Below are 13,008 nucleotides of genomic sequence, written 5' to 3'. Positions count from 1 at the left end.
CCTACCTTCTAGGTGCCTGGCCTCTTACCCAGAATGAACAAATCTATGATAAAAGTACTTAATTAAATGAGCAGTAACCACAATGCATTAATGACTGTGTAGCCATGCCCCAGTATGGCCTGTTTTGGTCAATGCTGTAGCAGAACCTTTGTACAATTTGGACATGAACTGAGCAATAGTTTTATTAAATTAATCTATAGTCCAGTGAGGCCTACAGCACATGGCCTGACTCCTTTTCTCCTGCTTAGGCTAACATCTGCCAATCTGTTTAAGGGATGTGGACAATTAGCTCTCATTAGCTGTCATGGTACTTGGGCTTCCAACTCTCATAGGTATCTCAGAAAAATCTTAGCTTTCACTATAACAGCGTATTCACTTCTAAAATCTGCATGAAGTTTAGGAGGCCTGCTGTGTAGCGCACTCCTCTACTTATACCCAAGATGAGGAGTCCTGGCTTGCAGCTCTCATCACTTCTGACTTAAGAACTGGGCACTAGTCACATTTTTTAATGGGAAACTCAGCACAGACATCCCTCACTTTCCATCTTGAACCTGCCCTAACCCTCAAAACTCAACCCTCTATTATAGGTCCCTGTGGAAGCCAGGACTCCTGGTAGAAAATGCCCCCTTTTCTAGGGGATGGCATGCACTCCTCTCCATAAGCTCGGTATGGATAGCAGAATAGCTCTCTCCTGCTCAGGGATCTCGTTCCAACTCCCCATCAGAACCATAAAACAGGAGTTTCCTCCTCCAGCCTCTTCCAAGGCTGGTCAGAGGCTACAAATACCCTGTAGGCATCAGTTCCCAGCCTGAGAACTTTTCCAAGGTGTGTTGCTTATGTGTGTTTAAAACTTGCTAGCTAAATATTAATAGCAAGGAAGATGTATAACTGAACACATTTCCAACTTTTAAATGACTTCTTGAAATTGGATTATCATGGTCTATTAGGCTAGAGATTGTAGGAATAATAGTGAGAAGTTACAAGTCAGGAACCAAACACCAAGCCAGGAAAAAAAGATTCAAGAATTGTAAGTTTAGTTATTAGGTCAAAAGAACAATTCACAGATACATATCAACAGTAAGTCAAACCAGGATCAGGAAACAAATCTACATAGACACTTAAAAGCTAAAACCTAGAAACAAGTCAAAGGCAAGATCAGGAACCAGAACAGGAATGGCTGTTGCTAGAACAAAAGCTGTTCAGAAACTGAAGACTAGAACAATGAGTATTGAGACTCAGGTACTGGAGGGGTTTCTTAAAAGCAGCCCCATAACCAGTCAGAGGGGGTCAGCTGACCACGATTAGTAGTAACTGTGTCAACTGCACTGAGAAAAGGCTGCTGGGCAGGATTCTCTGTAAGTTTTACAGTGGTAATTCAGTCTGTAGGGCAGGATCTTTACATGAGTGATCTTCATTTCAGAAGCAGTAGCGTTATTGATCTCATCTAGTAAACCTTGGGATGATTTCCAGCATCAGAGTTACTGGGAGGGTATTAAATAAGAGAACGAATAGGGAAAGATATCCATGGCTTTACTCCTTGAAATTTGACCCACTTTCCTCGTCTCTTACACAAAATACATGAACATGTCTGAGATGGGACTGGCTAAAGATATATTTTTAACAGTCAGATGCACCTACTTTTGCAGTTACAGCCCAGGCTGGTGATACGAAGTAATGAGTCTTAGAGCATAAATTGTGCGGTGTTCTGCTAGAGATGCACTATTGATTCATAAATGTGAAGGAAAATACTGTGGGATCCTCTTGATGATGCAGGAGAGATTTGGTTAGGTAGATGATGCTTAGTGTTAGAAACTGTTTCCCTTTCTAAAAGGCTTTCCAGATATTGGCTGTGGTTTTTAGAGGAACCTGGAGCTGATAGCTGCCTACCTCCATTGCAAGTCAGTGCAAACCTGTTCTTCAAGTCATTTAGGCTGTTTCAAAAACCCTAATCGGTCTCCTCCATACTCCAACACCTGACTGATTTTAATCATTGCTTCTAGTGCAGGAAGCTTGCTTCTCAGGTCTCTGAAGGAGCTAGAGACTCATAGTGTTGGACTGATAACAGTTTAAAATTCAAAAGTATGTCAAAGTGCAGAGATGATTTAGGATTTTATGAGCTGAGAAAACTCATCTATGAACACTTTGAATGCCACAAGAATCCAAACTTGCACTCTGCTATCCAAGCTAGCCCGTAACTCTCTAAGGACTAAGGCTTGCAAAACTACCTAAGTTTGCAATGGTTGGACTAGGAAGGAAAGGATAACCCAAAGCAGCTGTAATTGCCCTGATTATTGGGACCTGTATGCAGAAACAAAGGAGGAATGTATGGGAGAGGAAAGCTTCCCATGTTTTGCCCTCAGTCAGTAAGTAGTCACCAGCAAAGAAGAAAGATCAAAGTTTTAGGCCCCCTTGCCCAGAGTTGGTTGAACCTAGGTCACACTGACAGGCCAGCAAAGTACTTGACCCACCACATCGCAGGTCAGTAACCACCCAGGGGCTTCTGTAGCACTTTCACGAGGCTGGTCTCTGAACAGATAATAGTGGAAGGTTTATAAGAAATATGTGAGGCCAGGAGAAAGGTGGAGGGCGTGTGATTGAGTGGATGAAGAAATAGCCACTTGGATGACTGGAAAAAAAATAGAACGTTACACTAAATGTATACAAACCATGTAAGAAGGCTTTGAGATGCTGACCTCATGTATTATGGTTATTCCTATGGTTGTTAGCGATATTGATATTATCATTGTGATTGTTGTTATATCTTAACCTGAAAGGTTTTGCAAAGTGGGAAACACAGGGACTGTTCAACAAATGAAGGCTCTGATTTCCTTCTTGAGAACAGGACTGTCCACAGTAACCTCTGAATGGCATTTTTTATTTTGGCACTCCTCAGTGTGTAGATCACCGGGTTCACCGTGGGGATGGCCACCATGTAGAGCACAGAGATTGCCTTATCTGCTATGAATTTCTGGAAGGGTCTGTCATAAAATGAACATGCCAGGTCCAAAATGCAAGCACGCCAATGTAGTCTGTGCAGTACACATGGAAAGGCTTTGTGCTTGCCTTCCATAACATGCTTTCTTATCTTGCCCAAGATGATAGTATAATAGTAGGAAATTAGTAATGCAGAGAAGGCCTCAGAGATTACAAACACATTGTTGGAGATGATCACCAAGTCTATCACATGGGTTTCTGTGCAAGCAAGTTTCATGACCTGTGGAACATCACAGTAGAAATTATCCAGTACAGTGGGTCCACAAAAGGGCGACTGAAAGATCAGTGCAATTTGGACACTAGAATGGACAAAGACACCCAACCATGCCCCAGTCACTAGCCCTATGCAACCCCCCGGTTCATGATGGTTAACTACCGTAATGGTTTATAGATGGCCACATATCGGTCATCTGCCATTACTATGAGGAGGAAGACTGAGGTGCCTCCTGAGAAGTGGAAGAAAAATATCTGTATCAAGCCCCTGTGAAATGAGATGGCTTTGTGTGGGGATAGGAGGTCCCTCAGCATCATGGGGACAGTTGCTGAGGACTTGAAGAGGTCCAGGAAGGCCAAGTTGGTGAGCAAGAAGTACAAGGGCATATGGAGGTGGCAGGTACAAATGACTATAGAGACGACAGTGAGCTTACCAAACCAGGTAGCAATGTAGACTATGAGGAAGGCCAGGAAGAGGAAGCGTGGCAATTCAGGGCTCTGACAGACGCCCACAAAGACAAATACTTTCACTGTGTTAATGAAGTTCTCCCAATTCATTCTGTGTTCTTAAAGTAGACCTGTAGGAAGGACATTAAATGAGGACAAAGATGTACTTTTACACATGTATTCTCAAAATACTGCTAATCTGTCATGTTCCCTTAACAAAGGCTTTTCTTTTGAAATTCCCCTCTTCACATTTGTTTCCACCTCAGAAAACAACCATCATCCTAAAACCAAATGCTGATACAGATCACAGGAAAACAACTTCTTCCTTGGGACATGAAAATGTGGACTATGATGAAGTTACTTTCCCCTTTTTCTGAAGCCTATGGTGCTACTCCTATATGATAATGAGACAAAGCATTGTAGGATGCTTTCTGTATTATGCTGTTCAGGCAGTAAGGTGATGACATATTGTCATTTTAAGCACCTATCAGGTCAGGCACCTAAACACAAAATTTAGATCCTAGATGACCTATTGAGGTCCTTCTTAGCCCTATTTTTCTATGATTGTATGAAACCACAGCTCAGATGGTGCTTAAATGTGTAAGTTCTGAACTTCCGTCGGTGTCTAAAGGTGCTATTACAGGTTCACTGTAACACATTTAAATCAATTAAATTGAACATGCTGTTGTGAAGTTAGAAGAGTTTCAGAGCAGTCACCGGTTATGGCTTTCACAGACCTGCCCAACGGTGACTTGGTACTAGAGGGCCTGGTAAGCAAGGGCATAGACAAGTCTACTCCTCCTCTGGGGTGGGAGAGGAGTGGGAAGGAGTGTCATGGAGCTCAGACGCAGAAAAAACACCATGTGGCTTCTTTCACTCCACAGCCAGAAAGATGTAACTGGAGCAGTTGGTGAGAAGGGAAGAGTCTTGAAAAACATTTTTTTAAATGAATGGGAAAGAGGAAGGAGTGGAAAAAAAAGACTAACAATTGACAAGGACCAACAGCTTGCATGTGTTTCTCTTGATTTGGACCAGTCAGAGATTTCGTTAAGCAGTGGCCAGCGTCTGGCTAGTGCGGCTGCCCTGCTGAGCCAACGAACTTAGCAGAAGTAAATAACGTCATCATGGTTTGATCTTATCTTGCAAGAAATGCTTGGGACTGTCTATGATTAAGCCCCTTTGACCTTATGAAAGTGACTGTAGAAACAACCCGGGAAGACAACACCCGGGATTGCCACCTCACCAATCTTAAAAAGGCTTTCACCCAGCAAGGACACTCCTCCAGAGAGGTAGATCGCATGTTTGAAAGAGCCACCTGGATACCACGTGAAGAACTGCTGCAGTACAGAAGAAAAACACCCACAAATTGCACACCGCTGGTCATGACGTATCACCCATCCCTTGAACCTGTACGGAAAATCCTCAAAAAATTGCAACCCATATTAGAAAAAGACCCTATTCTTAAAAAGATCTTCCCAGAGCCACCCATCCTAGCCTTCAGACAAGCACTGAAACTGGCCAATCTCATCACCAGAAGCAAACTTCCTCAAGCCCAGAACACACCAAAAGGATCCAGACCGTGCCAGGACAAGAAATGCAAAACCTGTCCCTACATCTCCACCCCCCCACTATTACTACACCCCACAACAGAGCCATCAGCATCCCTGGATCTTACAGCTGCACCTCCAGAAATGTGATATACCTCATCCAATGCACCAAATGCCCTGATGGAAGATATGTAGGAGAAACCAAACAACAACTGCGCACCAGAATGAATACACACCGAAAATCCATCAAAGACAGAAACACCCAATTACCGGTGGGGGCACATTTCTCACAGGACGGCCACTCTCTCTCCAATCTCTCAGTCCTGATCCTCAAGGGAAACTTACACAACGCTTCCCAGAGATGAGCCTCTGAGCTCCATTTCATCAACCTGCTGGATACTAGAGATCAGGGACTAAACATAGACATTGGATTTTTGATACATTACAATCTGCCTGGCAACTGAGTCCCCAGCCCAGCCCCTGGCTTCTTTACTTTTCATCCCATCCAGGAAGAGCACACACCAACTGCTGCAGCCTCCTTAGCCTGACGAAGGGTTTTTGAACCCGAAAGCTTGCTTAATAACTATTCTCCAACCATTTGGGTTGGTCTCATAAAAGATATCAAATTCACCCAAGGAACCTTGTCTGACTGTAGAAACAACATTTTCCATCACACATTTCATCCCCAGGGCCTTTGCACACAGTTGTTCCTGGTGAGTGATGCAGGGATGTGTGATGACATCCTGAGACATGGACTTGACCAGTAAATGGACAGATCCATTGTGCTTGCCTATCCTTGCAGGGGTGCCATCTGTTGTTAGACTGCAGATATTGTCCTCTGGAAGATTGAATTCCAAGAAGACATGTTTCACTAAATTGAAAGTGTCCTGTCCCGTCATTTTGCCTTGCATTGGACACAAGTCAAGCAGTTCCCTAGCAACATGGGGTTGTTTGGTTCCTCCTCGCACAAAGATTGCCAGTTGAGCTGTATCGCTCCCATCTGTACTTTCATCAACCCCCGAGCTGTAAAACTGCTGGGCACTGAGTCTTTTCATCAGTGAATCGGCAGTATTTGATGCCATGTCGTCTACTCTTCTGTCAACCGTCTGATGTGAAAGGCTGGTTTTCTCCACCATTGACTGTTTGTCAGGGAACACCACAGATGTAAATGTGCCCAAACAATCTTTCACACATTTTCCACCAGACAACGGTTTCCCCCTCTTAGCTATTGCCTCGGATATCAAGAAGCTGATCTTGGTTGCTGCCTCAGACTTCTGCCTCGCAGCTTTGAAGAAAGACGGCTGCCCGTTCACGCTCTCTGTTAGGGAGTTCGCCCGATCACTTCTAACCTGACCCACCAGGCTGTCACATGTCTTTGCATGTTTTGTAGAACAATGTCGCCTCACATTGTACTCCTGGCAGACAGCCACTTTCTCATGGCAAATCAGACACAGGATGTTCCTGTTTTGTTCAAAAGCAAAAAAATCAGTGGTCCAACTAGCTTTAAAAACTCAGCATTCAGCATCAATGTTTTGTTTCCTCTGATTCACCATCTTTTGAGCGTAGGGTAGGCCCTGTGGCTAAAAGAGCCCAAATTAATTTTAGTCATAGGAAAACTAGTTTGGCAGAAACAGGTGAAGTTAAAAACAACTCACCAGTTCAAAATCACCATTTTATTACTATGTAATAATACTGTGGTATCAATATGGACCCCCACCCATAAGGTATAGTCATAATATGTAAGGTACAGCCTGAAATGTGCAGGTGCTGCCATCGTATGCTAAGTGCAGTTTCAAATCTGAGCGGTCGCAGAGCTTCCTCTCATGCGTGGATGACCTCTACCTGACTCAAGAAGTCTATGGGCCAATGAGAGGCAAAGCGCTGCTCGACCTGGTGCTGGCTACTGGGGATGACCTAGTTGGCGACCTAGTGATCGATGGGAAGCTGGGTGACAGCGACCACGAGCTGATCAGCTTCTCCATCTGCCAAAAAGCTGGCAAGTCAGTCAGCAACACGCAAGTCCTTGACTTCAGGAAAGCCGACTTTGACAAGCTCAGGAGGCTTGTCAGTGAGGCCCTAAGGGACTGTGACCACAGGGAGAGGGGAGTTCAAGAAGAGTGGTTGCTCCTCAAGGGAGCGATCCTCAATGCACAAACTAAGTCTATTCCATCTCGGAGGAAAGGCAGCAAGAGGGCACAGCAGCCCCTCTGGCTCTCCAAGGACCTAGCAGATCTCCTGAGGCTAAAAAGAAAGGCCTACAAAGGATGGAGGATGGGAGTCACCTCCAAGGAGGATTATTCTGCACTGGTCTGGTCCTGTAGCGAGCAGACCAGGAAAGCCAAGGCTGCAACTGAACTCCAGCTAGCTTTGAGCATCAAGGACAATAAAAAGTCCTTTTTCAGATATGTGGGGAGCCGGAAGAAAAGCAGGGGCAACGTTGGACCCCTGCTGAACCAGATGGGGCAACTGACAACTGACGCCCAGGAAAAAGCCAACCTATTAAATAGGTACTTTGCGTCGGTCTTTCATCAGCCCCATGGGACGCCCATGCCCACTACTGGGCCGGGAAGTCCGGGTGAGGGTGATCCCCTGCCCTCCATTAATGCTCACTTCGTGAAGGAACATCTTGAGAAGCTGGATACCTTCAAGTCAGCCGGCACTGACAATCTTCACCCCAGGGTACTCAAGGAGCTGGCGAGCATCATAGCCCAGCCTCTAGCGCGGATCTTTGAAAACTCTTGGCGCTCTGGTGTAGTGCCCGAAGACTGGAAGAAGGCCAATGTGGTGTCTATCTTCAAGAAAGGGAGGAAAGTGGATCTGGCTAACTATAGGCCCATCAGCCTGACTTCTATCCCGGGGAAGATCTTAGAAAAGTTTATTAAAGAGGCCATCCTTAATGGACTGGCCGACGCCAACATCTTAAGGGATAGCCAGCACGGGTTTGTTGCGGGTAGGTCTTGCTTGACCAATCTCATTTCCTTCTATGACCAGGTGACCTATCACCTGGACAAGGGAGAAGAGATTGATGTCATATATCTTGACTTCAAAAAAGCCTTCGATCTGGTGTCCCATGATCGTCTCTTGGAGAAACTGGCCAATTGTCGCCTTGGGTCCTCCATGATCCACTGGCTGGAAAATTGGCTCCGGGGTCGGACCCAGAGGGTAGTAATTGATGGAAGTCACTCATCGTGGTGTCCTGTGACCAGTGGGGTCCCCCAAGGCTCTGTCCTTGGACCCATACTGTTCAATATCTTCATTAATGATGTGGATACTGCAGTCAGAAGCGGACTTGCCAAGTTCGCCGATGACACCAAACTTTGGGGCAAAGCATCCACACCAGAAGACCAGAAGATGATCCAGGCTGACCTGGACAGGCTCAGCAAGTGGGCAGATGAGAATCTGATGGTGTTCAACGCCGATAAATGCAAGGTTCTCCACCTTGGGAAAAAAAAACCAGCAGCATCCTTATAGGCTCAGCAGTGCTATGTTAGCTAGCACTATGCAAGAAAGAGACTTGGGGGTCATCATTGACCACAAGATGAACATGAACCTGCAACGCGATGCTGCGGCTAGTAAAGCGACCAAAACGCTGGCTTGCATCCATAGATGCTTCTCAAGCAAATCCCTGGACGTCATTCTCCCCCTGTACTCGGCCTTAGTGAGGCCGCAGCTGGAGTACTGCGTCCAGTTTTGGACTCCACAATTCAAAAAGGATGTGGAGAAGCTTGAGAGAGTCCAGAGAAGAGCCACGCGCATGATCAGAGGTCAGGGAAGCAGACCCTACGATGACAGGCTGAGAGCCCTGGGGCTCTTTAGCCTGGAAAAGCGCAGGCTCAGGGGTGATCTGATGTCCACCTATAAGTTTATCAGGGGTGACCACCAGTATCTGGGGGAACATTTGTTCACCAAAGCGCCCCAAGGGATGACGAGGTCGAATGGTCACAAACTACTACAAGATTGTTTCAGGCTGGACATAAGGAAGAATTTCTTTACTGTCCGAGCCCCCAAGGTCTGGAACAGCCTGCCACCGGAGGTTGTTCAACCACCTTCATTGAACACCTTCAAGATGAAACTGGATGCTTATCTTGCTGGGATCCTATGACCCCAGCTGACTTCCTGCCCTTTGGGCGGGGGGCTGGACTCGATGATCTTCCGAGGTCCCTTCCAGCCCTAATGTCTATGAAATCTATGAAATCTATGAAAATGCCTCTCAGTAATGCCATCTAATGCCAATTAATGCCTCATATGCATGGTAAAGTCCCCATATGTAAGGCACATCCTCATGCGTGCAGGTGCTGCCATCATATGCCAAGTGCAACTGCAAATGCCTCAGTAATGTCAGGCCCCGGCCCCAGGCAAAGGACCCCAGGCAAAGGTCCCCCACGCCTCCACTTACATTTCGTTCGTGGCTCTGGCTCCTGGCACCAACGACGTGCTCTCCAGTCACCGATGACCTGTGCTTGCACTGCCAGCTACTTCTCTTCCCACACGCACCGCGTCGGCAATGTCAAGCCATTAGGAAGCTGCTGGGGGGCCGGGGGAGGGACAAGGGGTGGGAACGAAAGTAAACAGTGTTTACTTTTGTTTCCAAATCACAGCACTATGGGCCTCAGAAAAAAACACTTGACGGGCCGCATGACAGCCTGTGGGCCGTACGTTAGACAAGCCAGCCCTATCCCAATGCATCACAATCACTTTGATGTGGAGCAATGAATGGTGACTTAGTGAGGTTTCCAACAGACGGTGGCTGAAAATGCACCTATGCTGGCTGAAGTGAGAGACGTGTATGTACAGAAAACTGAGTGACCTACTAGGAAGCTGGTTTGCACCACAGAATCCATTCTCTGCTTTGCTATAGAAATCTTGCTTAGATTTAGTAAGTCAGCTAGTACCCACTGTTATAGGTCCTAACTGACTACAGGTCAGGTTTTTCAATGTGACTAAAAGCTTTTGAAAAAAATCTACTATAGACTTATCTGCAGTCTAGGAATCTCAATAACTGTAATAACATAGTTGCTAGGACTTCTTTGCCTTTAGTTTTCAACATAGAAAAGTACTTTCTTAGTATTATATCTCACAAGAGTACAGATGGACAGATGCACTAAATGTTGCAAAACACTTAGGCCCTATAGCTAGGTGGGTTCTGAGTCTTTCTTAGGCTGATCTTCAGCAATATTAAAGCTGAGGTGTTCACCCTGTCTAAGGCATGCCATTAAAGTGAAGTGCATGTGGCATCTACATCCTCTGGTCAGCTTTGATAATTGTAACAAACGTAATGTTTTCCAAGTCTGTGCTGAACTAGAACGCTTTTCCTTATTGCCATATATATGTGTCTGCACTTATTCAAAGGATGCTATTAGTGTGTCCTGCCTGAATCTGAGTCATTTTGCTAATATTGGTATTACTGGTTTTTAAAGCTAAATATCCATTAAACATAAAGTAATTCAAATGCAGAAACTATTGTAAGAGAGATTCCCAGATCTGTGTATTTGTCTGCATTTTCCCTACTGAGTTAAATGCATGTGTCCTTAATATTACGTTGAACATTTTTTCTTCAGATAGTCATGCTTTGCTCCTATTTCACAATTTTAAATCAATATATTACAAAGCCCATTTATGAAGAGATAAATAAGATTATCACTATTCCAACAAGAAGAAACTTAGGTGTGCACTAGTATTCTTTATTATTAACCTAGCATGTGCAGCAGGCTGTTGGCAGAACAGAAGATACATAGAGAACTCAGAAACCTAGAGTCCTAAACCACAGCTCCATTCAGTGGGTAATAGTGTCCTCTACAATTTTAAATATTATTATTATTAATAATAATAATAATAGTCAACCCCTTTAGCAGTACTGGCTCTGTGATTTCAGGGCTGGCTGCTTCTCCATGATGGCTGTCTGGTCTTGTCACAACCCAAAGTTGTGAGTTTTTGTTTGTGTGTGCTTCGGCATCGCTAAATTATGTTCTCGCTAAATTGCAGCTTCCTTGCACGGTAGAGTGCTCTGCTGCAGAAGAGAACTCTGGTGCAACGGGGAATTTCCTGCCAAATTTGTAGCTTCTTTGCATGGTGCATTTCTTTTGCAACTCAGAAGTGCACAGTGCAAAGGAGTTCCTGCCATTTGTATGAAGATTCGTGCCACGTTATTGGCCGATTCTAAATTATGCACATGTAACGGCTAGCGATTGGCTTGTTATTCATATAAAGAGCTTGTGTGGTTTCCGCCCAAGTTGGAGGACTCCACGAACACCAAGAGGAGGAATTGGAGAACTCACCCGGAGGAGGAGACTTCGCACTGTGTGAAGATCTCTAAGCGCTGCGGATCCTCATGGACCCAACGCATTTCTTAAGAAGGCAACAGAGGTCTAAACAGCCTCTGGCCTCTTCCCGTCACCGAGCGCAATCCTAGATGTATCCCTTTCCTATATACTCAATTTTCGAACCCACGGAGCTTCAACAACTCCGGGGCCAGAAAGCCGAACCAAACCCACGGAGCTTCGACAACTCCGTGGGAAAGAAATTGCCGAACCCGTGGAGCCTAAACAACTCCGGGGCCAAAGAACCGAATTTGTCGTAGTCCTCCAATGAGGATTTAAGCGGAGCTGCACCTGGAAACTGTCCAGCATACACCGCGACCATCTTGGGTATAAGTAAATAATCTTTAATCAACCATTACGCCTCCGTGACTAATTCTAGCCCGTGCGTGCCTTGCCGCCACACGGTTCTCTCCGGCCCTGCGTGCCCGGGCTGCTGGCCACAGCCCGCGTGCACAAAGATGGGCCCGGTTCGCCCCCAGCCCGCACAGGTCTCAGAAATGTTCTGTGCTATCATGACATGCAAAGAGCCATCACCATCACAAAGGCACTCCTTTATCTTGCTTCTGATCCTCCCACAAACCGTAACAAGAGGATTACCTAGTTCCAGAAATCCCCCAGAGTGAAGTGGAGGAACCAAAGAAAGCTGTTGAGGACCAAAGAAGAGTTCATTTCTAAAGGGTATGATTCACTTAGAAGATGGTTAATTGTGGAGTCAAGCAATCCCTGTGGCAACAGTGTTGTGCACAGAGTTATTTAGCATGGAGAGGTAGAAACCATGGACAGAATCCCATTAGCCTGAGACATGGGAAACATGGCTCCCAGGCCCTGTAGCAAATCAAAGAGAAGGTTCTTTAACTTGGGCTCTTTCACAAGCTCTCTGTTCCCTAAGCTTTTCTCTGTTGTCCTGCTGTGTAGGTACAAGACTTTTCACCTGGAGTGAGCTTTCATCCCTAGGAAATCTCAATGTCTTGTCCCCAGTCTTTGCAGCTCCAGTGGAGGAAACTTGGCAAGCTCGCTGGTCATCACTCAGTTTGCAAAATATGTGGGTCTCTCTAAATCTATAGGAAGTGAATGTCTGTGGTATTCAGTTGCCCTGAAATCACCTTTAGCACAAGACAATTGGTAAAGTATAAAGGTGTATTGCATGTAACGGAAGACCAAAAAATGACAAAACTGAAACTATGAGTCTGCAGAGAAATATCCAAAAAAACCAAACAGAAATAGCTTGTCCTGGACAATGACTGTGTCTGTGTTTGCAGGTGCTAGCAATCCTGCCAGCTCTTCCCAAATCAGTACCAGCTTCACTTGCTGGGGACTAAAATGGTGTGCTAGATACCAAGGTTCCTAGTCAAATTTCTCTCCAGAAGTCTTCTTTTAAGTCCTGTGTTTGTTCTCTATTCAGACTCTCAAAAAACATATTTATCTTGGTAGATGTTTTGCTTCCCCCCCAGATAGAAATCTATATGACAGATTACTTCTCTTTCCCATTA

General features: G+C 45.4%; 1 pseudogene; it reads right to left on the bottom strand.

Annotated features, from left to right (window-relative positions):
• Window positions 1-2,479: 2,479 nt before the first annotated feature.
• LOC132245561 (olfactory receptor 4D1-like) lies at window positions 2,480-3,765 on the bottom strand (annotated as a pseudogene).
• Between the last annotated feature and the right edge of the window lie 9,243 nt (window positions 3,766-13,008).

Source organism: Alligator mississippiensis, chromosome 15, assembly GCF_030867095.1.
Source record: "Alligator mississippiensis isolate rAllMis1 chromosome 15, rAllMis1, whole genome shotgun sequence".
Classification (NCBI taxonomy): Eukaryota; Metazoa; Chordata; order Crocodylia; family Alligatoridae; genus Alligator; species Alligator mississippiensis.
Note: the sequence above shows the minus strand (reverse complement) of the source record. Positions and strands in the feature narration are given on the sequence as shown.